Below are 11,467 nucleotides of genomic sequence, written 5' to 3'. Positions count from 1 at the left end.
CTAACCTGCTTATTTTTCTGGGCATCAAGAAAATTTTGAGGACCAATGTAATTCCATGGTGGATGGAAAGCATAGCCACTAACATTCATTTCCATGTGTTAAAAGGGAGAACTGTGGGACTCGCTCTATGTATGCAAAAGCTCTAACCTGCTTATTTTTCTGGGCATCAAGAAAATTTTGAGGACCAAAGTAATTCCATGGTGGATGGGAAGCATAGCCACTAACATTCCTTTCCATGTGTTAAAAGGGAGAACTGTGGGACTCACTCTATATATGCAAAAGCTCTAACCTGCTTATTTTTCTGGGCATCAAGAAAATTTTGAGGACCAATGTAATTCCATGGTGGATGGAAAGCATAGCCACTAACATTCATTTCCATGTGTTAAAAGGGAGAACTGTGGGACTTTCTCTATATATGCAAAAGCTCTAACCTGCTTATTTTTCTGGGCATCAAGAAAATTTTGAGGACCAATGTAATTCCATGGTGGATGGGAAGCATAGCCACTAACATTCCTTTCCATGTGTTAAAAGGAGAACTGTGGGACTCGCTCTATATATGCAAAAAGCTCTAACCTGCTTATTTTTCTGGGCATCAAGAAAATTTTGAGGACCAAAGTAATTCCATGGTGGATGGGAAGCATAGCCACTAACATTCATTTCCATGTGTTAAAAGGGAGAACTGTGGGACTCGCTCTATATATGCAAAAGCTCTAACCTGCTTATTTTTCTGGGCATCAAGAAAATTTTGAGGACCAATCTAATTCCATGGTGGATGGGAAGCATAGCCAACTAACATTCCTTTCCATGTGTTAAAAGGGAGAACTGTGGGACTTGCTCTATATATGCAAAAGCTCTAACCTGCTTATTTTTCTGGGCATCAAGAAAATTTTGAGGACCAATGTAATTCCATGGTGGATGGAAAGCATAGCCACTAACATTCATTTCCATGTGTTAAAGGGAGAACTGTGGGACTCGCTCTATACATGCAAAAGCTCTAACCTGCTTATTTTTCTGGGCATCAAGAAAATTTTGAGGACCAAAGTAATTCCATGGTGGATGGGAAGCATAGCCACTAACATTCCTTTCCATGTGTTAAAAGGAGAACTGTGGGACTCACTCTATATATGCAAAAGCTCTAACCTGCTTATTTTCTGGGCATCAAGAAAATTTTGAGGACCAATGTAATTCCATGGTGGATGGAAAGCATAGCCACTAACATTCATTTCCATGTGTTAAAAGGGAGAACTGTGGGACTCGCTCTATATATGCAAAAGCTCTAACCTGCTTATTTTTCTGGGCATCAAGAAAATTTTGAGGACCAATGTAATTCCATGGTGGATGGGAAGCATAGCCACTAACATTCCTTTCCATGTGTTAAAAGGGAGAACTGTGGGACTCGCTCTATATATGCAAAAGCTCTAACCTGCTTATTTTTCTGGGCATCAAGAAAATTTTGAGGACCAATGTAATTCCATTGTGGATGGGAAGCATAGCCACTAACATTCTTTTCCATGTGTTAAAAGGGAGAACTGTGGGACTCGCTCTATATATGCAAAAGTTCTAACCTGCTTATTTTTCTGGGCATCAAGAAAATTTTGAGGACCAATGTAATTCCATGGTGGATGGGAAGCATAGCCACTAACATTCTTTTCCATGTGTTAAAAGGGAGAACTGTGGGACTCGCTCTATATATGCAAAAGTTCTAACCTGCTTATTTTTCTGGGCATCAAGAAAATTTTGAGGACCAATGTAATTCCATGGTGGATGGAAAGCATAGCCACTAACATTCATTTCCATGTGTTAAAAGGGAGAACTGTGGGACTCGCTCTATATATGCAAAAATTCTAACCTGCTTATGTTCATGGACATCAAGAAAATTTTGAGGCCCAATGTAATTCCATGGTGGATGGGGAGCATTGCAACAGACATCCCTTCCCACGTTTTAAAAGAAAATATAGCGGGATTCGATCTATATACGCAAAAACTCTAACCTACCTACGTATTTGGACACCAAGGAGAACTTTGGGGACCAATGTGCTTCCATAGCAGATGGTAGGCATAGTCACAAACATCCCTGCCCTCTTACAAGAGGAGAACAATGGGAGTCATTATATACACAAAAGCTCTAACCTGCTTTTGTATCTGGGCACTAAAAAAACTATCACCTTGTATGTAGGAGACTCATTCCTCAGGTGGAAGGTTGTCTGTAAACTGACTGGAGGCCGATACCCGCATGGGAAAGTTATGTTCCCAGTCATGTATTTGAACAATGGTAGAGATGACTCCTATAATCTACTGCTTAGTCTACCATAAGGATGTTCAAGTGATAGGGCCTAAGCCTGAGCAAGGGTGTCTAGACCTATGTTTAAGTAAGGAAATGTTCAGAGAACCATGTGTTACCTACATAAGGGTTACACAAGTTGGATGGCTGCTATATCTGGCTGATACGATTAATGGGTTCAGATTATAGTCCTACTACTGGTAGCCACCCTTTTTGGAAAAAAGAGCAGTTACATCTTATCTGCGGAAGCTCTAAGACTCGCTGTTCCATTGATAAGTCACCTTACATGGCATCCAGTCCAGACTGGTCCTTGGGCTGAAATGCTGCCCCACAGAGTGAGGCAGAAGGAAGAAAGGAGAGAAGCCAGTCACTCTCCCATATAACTAACTTATGCCTTCTGTGTACCTTAAGCAACACAGGTCCTAGGAAAAATAAGTCCTGAATCTGTGGGTGCCATCCCTTGAGTAAACTGAAAAAATGATGTTCTGATGCTTCAGACACCTGACTTCATTACCCACGTTACCAAAAAGCTTCTCTGAAGTGCCAGGGATGCTTCTATACCTCTTGACTTCGTGTTTGTTCCCGAATTATAAGTATGTCTATTTGCCAGAAGAAAAATTGGCCAGCAGTCACAAGTTAGCAACCTTCTTACCAAGTACAATGACCATTCCAGCTCACATTGAGGATATTCCTATATAATGGGTGGTGGTTTGTAATCCTGTAGGAAAAACTACAAAATCCATGTGGATCAGTACCCATTGAAGTATGAAGCACCCACACAAATATTCCTATCCCTCAGTATCTTTGTTCTTGTCTTCCCTTCATTAATGAAAAATAAACAACAATAAGCTGCAACAATCATATATGACAGTATATACTTCAAGTTCACCAGACGGCCTAGCGGAGAGCAAAGCACCACGTCTGTGCTAGATGACAGCTAAAAAAGTTCAATAACTGTTTCGTGATCGTATCGCAGGATACTCCTATAAAAAAAAAAAAATGGTTTGCTAGTACTAATTTGCTTTAATACCAGTACTCGACACTGGCATTTTCATATTACGTTCTTAAGTCTCCTTAATATACTTAATACAAAAACCACATTATAAGCTAATCACAAATTTACAGATACCATGATATTATAAACTTTTAATGTTCTAATGTTCATCTCTGTGCGGTAGTACTAAACACTGGGCTTACGCAAGTACGGTTTGTATTCAAGTAAAAATTTAAGTTTCTATTTCAGTTTTAACGTGTAAATGCTGTACTTTCAGAAATATTTAATACTTACCAAAATTCAGGATTGGCCAAGGGTACTCGTGTAGCTTAGCATTGTATACCAATAAAGAAGTAACCATGGTTTTATGCCCTAGGCCTATGTCTAAAGCCTTGTATACAAGCACCTTCACAAATTTTCCAAAGGTTGTTCCGTCCCAAAACAGTCTATGAGTTAACTGAATAACATGTAAGCAGAACTTAACGAAGGCTATCAGCAGGCTTATCCAAAAAGACTGTCCTCTGCAATAGTATAAAATGTGCAACTGTTCCTTCTTTCCTTTTACATACACAATATCCACACACTCAGTACTTGAGTATTAGTATTTTGTTTTTACAACACAAAGTTCTCAATTTCATCGCTTGCTTGGCAAACATTATCAAACATCCCGGTAAGCTAAAATAAGGGCAAGGGGAAAGCTGGTATTATCGATGTAAGATTTTAAGCGTTTTCAAGGGTATGCTGGAATTTAAAACAACACACTGAGAGTTTGTAATAAAACGAGTCACCATATACTAGCTAAAAAGCTCGTTCGTATTGTATTAATTGACTCTGGCTTCGGTGGGTAGTTTAATTTTATCTTGCAAGAAACAATAATGATATGAAGATAATTACATTTTCTTATGCATCCAATAAAGTCTTATTGTCTATTTATTACATCATAAACCACATATTAACAGTAATATAAAAAGCAGTAAACATGGTATTGAAGGCGGTCGATTGAGACGGCTGCAAACAGTAGTATTATTCTTGCTGCCATTGGATGTAGGTTGTCGCTTCCTGGGATAGGTTAAAACCAGCGTAAACTATTTTATTTTAGTGAAATCCTGCTGGCCTTGTCACAGAACGTAAATCACTGTAAATTTTTCAGTGTGGACGCTTTCATTAATATAGTGGTAGATTTGTGATTTTTTTGTATACTAAACAATAGTAAAATACTGTAACTTCTGCATCTAGGACCTGAGCATGGAACAAAGCTATGCCTAGCTTAGACATTAGCCGAGATTAATTGAAGCTCGTCATTACACTAAGGAAAATGAATACGTCATCCAGTGTTAAAGCAAAGTTATATATGTCTGTATTAGCATCATGGAGTTCACTCCCCTCATCAGGAGAGAGGTTAGTGTAGGGGTTTTTAGTGTATATACTAGTACAAAATTATATTAGTTATTTTTGTAGATTGTAAACTCATTGTAGTCCTATGACTCGATGCATTTCCAGGTGATGAAGTAAATAACAGGAATCCTCCTTTTAGTATCATATAAGGTCATCATTACTCATTAGTTCTGGTTTGATATTTAACCATTCCTGTCAGGGGCCTTATTCCAAGACCTCATTATTATGTGTTCGGAAAATAAACGCAACCATAGGCTTAGGCCATCGAGTAGGACTTCTTTCATATTTTTGATAGACCTAAGCAATAGCTTCGCAAAGGGGTATTACTTTGGAAATTGATTCAGTTATTTTTTGGAAGACTCCAACCAACTCCCATATTATAATTTATATTTTTCTTGGGTAAAACACATCAAAACAAAAAATTTCATCACAATACATGACCTTCGCAAATGCTTGACAACAGAGAAAAATAATGAATCAAATTACGACTTATAAGGTAAGGCAATACCGGCTCCCCACCCCCCCTCCGTAGCTAATACGGCAAAATTGTAACCAGTAGACACCCCTAGGTTACGTCAGGTTGGTATTTTTAGGTTCTTTTAGTACCTTATCATTCCTAGCTGTTTTTGTATGAAAAAGCCAAAATGGTTTTCATGCAAAATTGCTAGCTGGAACTCTCGGAAATGGCTAGCCAGAGTCTTCCGAAAAATGACCATTGATGTTTCCTATAGTATTTTGGTTTCTTATGAAGAATTCGCTGTTATTTTTTGTCGGTCGACTTTAATTAACCTGTAATTAGCCTCAGGTTGTATGCTGGCCACCCTGGAATGCTAGTGCGCATGCGCAGTGTTACAGGGAAGCTTTTGGTAAAAAGTGGAGTTTCCTTGACTTGCTAGGTTAGGTTAGGTTAGGGTACGTTAGGTTAGTATAGTTCCTTTTATAACAGGTTTCCTCAGTCAGTCCCTTCTTAAACATACGGCGCCCTAATGACTTGAGCATGCATGGAACCATTCAATAACAACAGCATGGCAGTCCGGTCTTTCTCCCAACCTCTCCCCCCCCCATCCAAAACCCCGCATTCCCAAAGTTTCCCCAACCATGTTTGGTAGATATGAGGCGAATAATAATTGATCGACAATAAACACCACCACCTCCTTCATCAGCAACACTGAAAGTATAGGAAAAATTCATTTCCAAGGTAATAGTCCGTGCAGAGCTGTTGCTTACATTTACCACTATGTAGTTGAATTTCTTATTTTGGGTAATATATCAATTTCTTGCCTGACTCATGAAATATTTGTTTTTCTTTGTTTTATGCATTTTTTACTTACTGTTGTTGTAAAGTAGGATAGGCATTGTTCCCCTGACTTTATATCAGACATACTGTATAGGCAACAGGGGCCACCTTACCTTACCTTACCTTACAGTTCATTTGGGTTGCCCCAGGTCCCTCAGTGTGAGGCACCTCTGATGTCTACCGGAGAATTGCTAATGCATCTTCCGGTATATTTTGCATCTTCCAATCTTGGATGGTCTGGGATGCATCTTAGATATTTGTTGAGCTTATTCTTAAACACATCTATGCTCACTCCTGTTATGTTCCTCAGATGAGCTGGTAGTGCATTGAATAGACGCTGCATTATCGATGCTGGTGTGTGGTGGATTAATGTCCTGTGTGCTTTCCTTAGTTTTCCTGGTATAGTTTTGGTCTCTATTAATCTACCTCTGCTTGCTTTTTCTGATATTTTTAGCTCCATGATGTTTTTGGTAATTCCTTCCATCTGTTTCCATGCTTGGATTACCATGTAGCATTCTCTTCTCCTTTCAAGCTATATAAATTTAAGAATTGTAGTCTTTCCCAGTAGTCAAGGTCCTTAACTTCTTCTATTCTAGCTGTAAATGACCTTTGTTTGTACACTCTCTATTTGTGCAATATCCTTTTGGTAGTGTGGGTACCATATATATTGCAATATTCAAGTGGGAATTTGGCTTTTTTTGAAGGAAAAGCAAAGATGATTGAGCTATTTCAACATGGAAGTGAAATATGTAAAAAAAAAAAAAAAAAGATGCCAGTGGAAAGCTGTATGGATTTTGTGTGTAACTGGTAACAATCACAAAAAAAAAAACATAATTAAAAAGCTTGCAATTATGGAAGTGGTACTTGTGATTTCGGGGATCCCTCCTAACTGAACTGACTTACAATATGGCACTTTTCCTTTCCAAACTGGAACCTCCCTTAACCATTGTAAAAGGTAAATTTTCATGATTAGCCTACAACTTTCTTCTGTTGGAGGAAAAATTTGTTTTTACCAATAGTGTTTGATATGCTATGAACGAACGTGACTCCTAAACCATGGAATGTTATTTTTTATTAACACCCCTCCCTCCAGCCATCAGTTTAGTGGCACCCTGGGGAGAGCCAGGAGTTCATGATTGGAGGAACCACAGAAAGTAAGTCATTTACAATGGTTTTAAAGTTTATGTTCGTTCAAAACATAAAAAAAGCAGTAAAGTTGTATCTTCCTTAGTTGGAAATATGATTTGCCTATGTTTTAATGTGTGCTATGAACGTTTCTGACGTTCATTTTGATGGCAAATGAGATGTTTTAGAATAATTGGATCCCCCCCTTATATCCTAAAATTATGGGGGACCCTAGTAGGAAAGAGGTGCGGGAGAACACCAAAGCAAAATGGAAGGATGTATTTAACCTAACTTGACCTAGCATGCTGGGTCCTTACCTGGCTGGGAGTGCTCACTCTTGGACTCCCCCAACTAACATAATCAAGTTCACTGTAATCTGAAATAAATAGGGTTGCAACCTAACCTAACATTGCCCCACATAGGGGGCCAGGTCCTTACCTGTCCAGAGGCTTTGGCCCCTGGTGATCCCTTACCTAACCTAACTAAGGGCACTGTAAATTTTTAAATAAAAAATAGGGTTGTGACTTTACCTAACCTAGGATGGTGGGCCCTTACCTGTCCCCCAATAATGTAACCTAGGTTATGTGGTCCTTACCTAGTGCTTGATGTCACTAAAAGATTTCAATTAACCTTACCTTAATCGCTGTCAGAGTTTGCTGAGATATTATGGAGATGTTAGAATACATCCTTGTATTGCACTTTATTTTTTTTTTCCTTTACCCTAAAACCACTTTCCTACTGTGGCCCCCATAATTGTAGGGTGTAAAAGTAATTCATTATTTCTAAAATTAGACCTAGCCTGTTAATTTGCCAACCAGTGAACATCGGAAACATTCAGAACACACACTAATTTAAGAAAATCATATTTTTGAAATGAATCTTGACTCTCAGTACCTATATTTCCTGCATCAGGCGGGAGGGCGATAGAGTGTGAAAAGTAAAAACTTGATAGGATCGTATAGTTTGAATCGCCTATTCACCCATTCCTCTCAGGTGGTTTGAGAGTCTATAGTTTTCCATTCGGTTTTTTCTCTTTTGTTGGCCTGCGAGGACACATTGGAGAGTGTTTATGTGATTTTGTTGATGAGATCGTTATCTGAATTTGGTTTGGGTTTTCTTGTGCTTTATATTTGTCATTATACAGGATATCTTCTAAAGAGGAGAAAGACAAATTGATTAGTCTGTAAGGTAAGAGGGTGCATACCCGGCTTTACTCTTCAGTTTACGATGATCACAACCAATGTGTTAAATGTAAGAACAATGATCGCTACATCAGTGTATTGGTATGTCAGATGAAATATTAATATTTATTTCAAGTATAAGCAGATGTGAGAAGCAGATAAGAATAGGAAAAGACAGAAAAAGATTCTTCTAACTCTAGGACAGGAAGTGAGGTCAGGAGTAAGTTTCTCATTTTTCACAACCTTTTAAATAGCAGCTCTTGCTACTCTTCCAATTTTCCCAGTAATGCTACTCCTTCAGAATTTTCCCTCAAAGCTTCCAGTATTGTTCAGGATATGAGGTTTGGCAATAAGAAGCGATGTAGCTAGTCTTAAGGCTAATTGCTGCTCTATCAGCCCAATAAGGCTACTCGCTGCTTTATCAGCCCAATTATTCATCCTTTTTTGGGTTTCCCCCTTGTGGCAGGGGAAATGCCAACGTCCTCCCCCCGCTAGCCATACCCTAACCATGTCCTGTGATGCTCCATCCACTATTGGAGGTACAGGGAAGCAGGGTATGTCTCAGAGTGGAAGTGGTTTGTGCCCGTTGTTTCCTTCCTCTGGCCAACCTGATGTGTGTCACGTACAGGTTGGCACTCGGTCACCGAAGATAAGCACAACAAGATCAAGCAAATCTCAGTAAAATTAGTTTTATATAAGTACCTTACCAAATAATTGCATAGCTATAGTTTCTACTTTCTGTGGCAGCTCAAAATTCAAAATTCGTGGTAGCTCTCTTTTGTTTTGGGTGTAGGTATGCTGCTCCGCCCACTTTCGGGGAAGAATAAGTACACCGTAGCTAAAGAGCCCAATTCGTTTCTGGTGGCTAATGACCTAACACTGGTTATTAGCGGCTCTTGATTCATTTTCACCGGATGGTTGGAGATCGTCTTTTGGTGAAGTGCTCTTTGCTTTTGGTAGCGCAACTATTTAGCTTAGCTACAATTCCTATATATTTTTCGACTGTGACTTTCCCGATTGGACTTTAATTATGTCTGACTCTAGTTTGTCTAGCATTAGGTATTGCAGCAAAGGCTGCAAAACTAGACTCACTTCAGCAAAATGTGACTTTTATACTGTATGTTGTTCTTGCAGGGAGCAAATTTACTCTCATGATCTCAGTTGTTAAGAATGTAAGGACTGGGATAAGGGAAAGTGGAAGACTTTACAGACCCGGTTAGATAAATTACAGCGTGACTGACTGAGGAAAGCTATACAGCTAGGGCTGAAGCTAAGGCTTCCGCTAGTGCAGTTCATTCTCCAGGGTTTGATATCGCTGCTCTGCCTATCCTTTCAACACTTATGATGGCTTTTTCTCCCATTTCCAGTCCTCTAGCTTTTCCTGTCACTCCATTACGTAGCTCTCATTCTGCTGAACCCAATGCCATTGCCAGCCCAGAAGCACAGGTAGATCAGAAACTTAATTTGCTTGTTATACTGTTTCCCAGATTGGGAATTCTGTGAAGGTCCTGATGGGCAAATTTAACAGTGTTGGTGTAGTGATGAGTGTAGTGAGTGGAGGGGGCGGCTGTTCGTCCCACCGATGCTCCTAGACCAAGGTCCCTTCTAAACTCTCCTTACTCACCTGGGAGGAAGCAAACTGGCAGTCCAAGGGAGGTTGGTGGGGTTTGCCCACGAGCAGTCGTCGCCTCATCCGAGCCTGTTAGTCTGCCAATCCCAGGCTGCATAGGACCACCATTGGAAAGGCGTCTGGATGAATGTACATGCCCTGTCATCTAGTGATTCAGACTCTCTCGGAACCAATAAGCGCAGTGGTTGGTTTACGAAAGTTTCTAGGCCATTGAAAAGGCTGGGCACTTTGTTGGAAATTGATTCACCCCCGTCTCGTAAGCAAGTGTTAGAGAGGGAACGTAGCCCTCTCCCTTCGTGCAGTTTTTGGGAGTCGCCAGTGAAAGATTCTCGTGCCCATTCAGTTTCTAACGTATGTGCTGACCCCAGAAGAGTGCACGCCAGTCCTGTTCATTGTCGCAAAGTGTCCGAGCGTCCAGTGTCTGATAGTGTTGTGTATGAGCGCCCATTAGAAGTTCGTTCAGTGTCCGAGCTCTCATCTCTTGAGTGCCCTGTGTCAGAGTGCCCATCGTATGAGCGCACTTCGTCCAAGTCATCCTTACTTAGGAATCTAATGAAGAAGACGTTATTCTTGATGGCATTGGCTACAGCTAGGAGAGCTAGTGAGCTACATGTCATCAATAAAAGGGTGGGCTTTTCTCAAGGCAACGCTGTATACACACCGGTTTTGGGGTTCCTGGCCAAGAATGAGGACCTTGGCCAAGAATGAGGACCCGACTAACCCTTGGCCTTGTTCCTTTTCAATCAAGAGCCTGTCCGAAGTTGTCGGTCCATCCGATCAAGAGAAAGTCCTCTGTCCTGTAAGAACCTTTAGAGTATACTTAGAAAGAACCAAAAGTCTTAGAGGTTCCTCCTAAAATCTTTGGTGTTCTGTGAAAGACCCCAGCCATCCTTTGTCCAAGAATGTATTAACATTCTTTTTAAGGTCTGTGATTTTGGAAGCACATTCGGGGGTTCAGGATGATTTGCTACTCTTATGTAAAGTAAAAGCTCATGAAATAAGAGCAGTGGCTACGTCCTTGGCATTCAGATGTAATCTGTCTCTCTCTTCAATCCTGCAAGCAACATATTGGAGGTACAAGTCAGTGTTTTCCATGTTCTACCTACGGGATATTGAAACGTTATACGAAAATTTCAGTACTTTAGGTCCGTTCCTCGCAGCTGGCATGATACTGGGGATGAAGGATAGGAGGAATGCCTTCTTTTCATATCCACTCTCCTTAAGTAAGGATAGTTGCATTTCTTGGGAAGTCTGGTGAGCACTGAGTTGTGTGTCACCAATCTGTGTTTTTATGGTTTTGATTAAAATTTCTGGTAATGTAGGTTATTTTTTATCTAATCTTTGCTTTCTGTTGTACTGTGTCCACGGCAAGAGCATATACACATTATTTATGTGTCCTTTTTGGATTGTAAGATTTGGCAACCCGCGATAACCTCCTACGTTGCAAAGCACCCACTCAAGTAGAGGCGACCCTTGGCTCTACCGCCACGCCGCTACAGGAGCTTCGACCAGAGGCAGTACCTGTCTGCCGTTGCTCCCTCACCAGGTAAGGTTACAACAAGTA

Source organism: Macrobrachium rosenbergii, chromosome 3 (assembly GCF_040412425.1).
Source record: "Macrobrachium rosenbergii isolate ZJJX-2024 chromosome 3, ASM4041242v1, whole genome shotgun sequence".
NCBI lineage: Eukaryota > Metazoa > Arthropoda > Malacostraca > Decapoda > Palaemonidae > Macrobrachium > Macrobrachium rosenbergii.
This window is presented reverse-complemented; position numbering follows the sequence as displayed.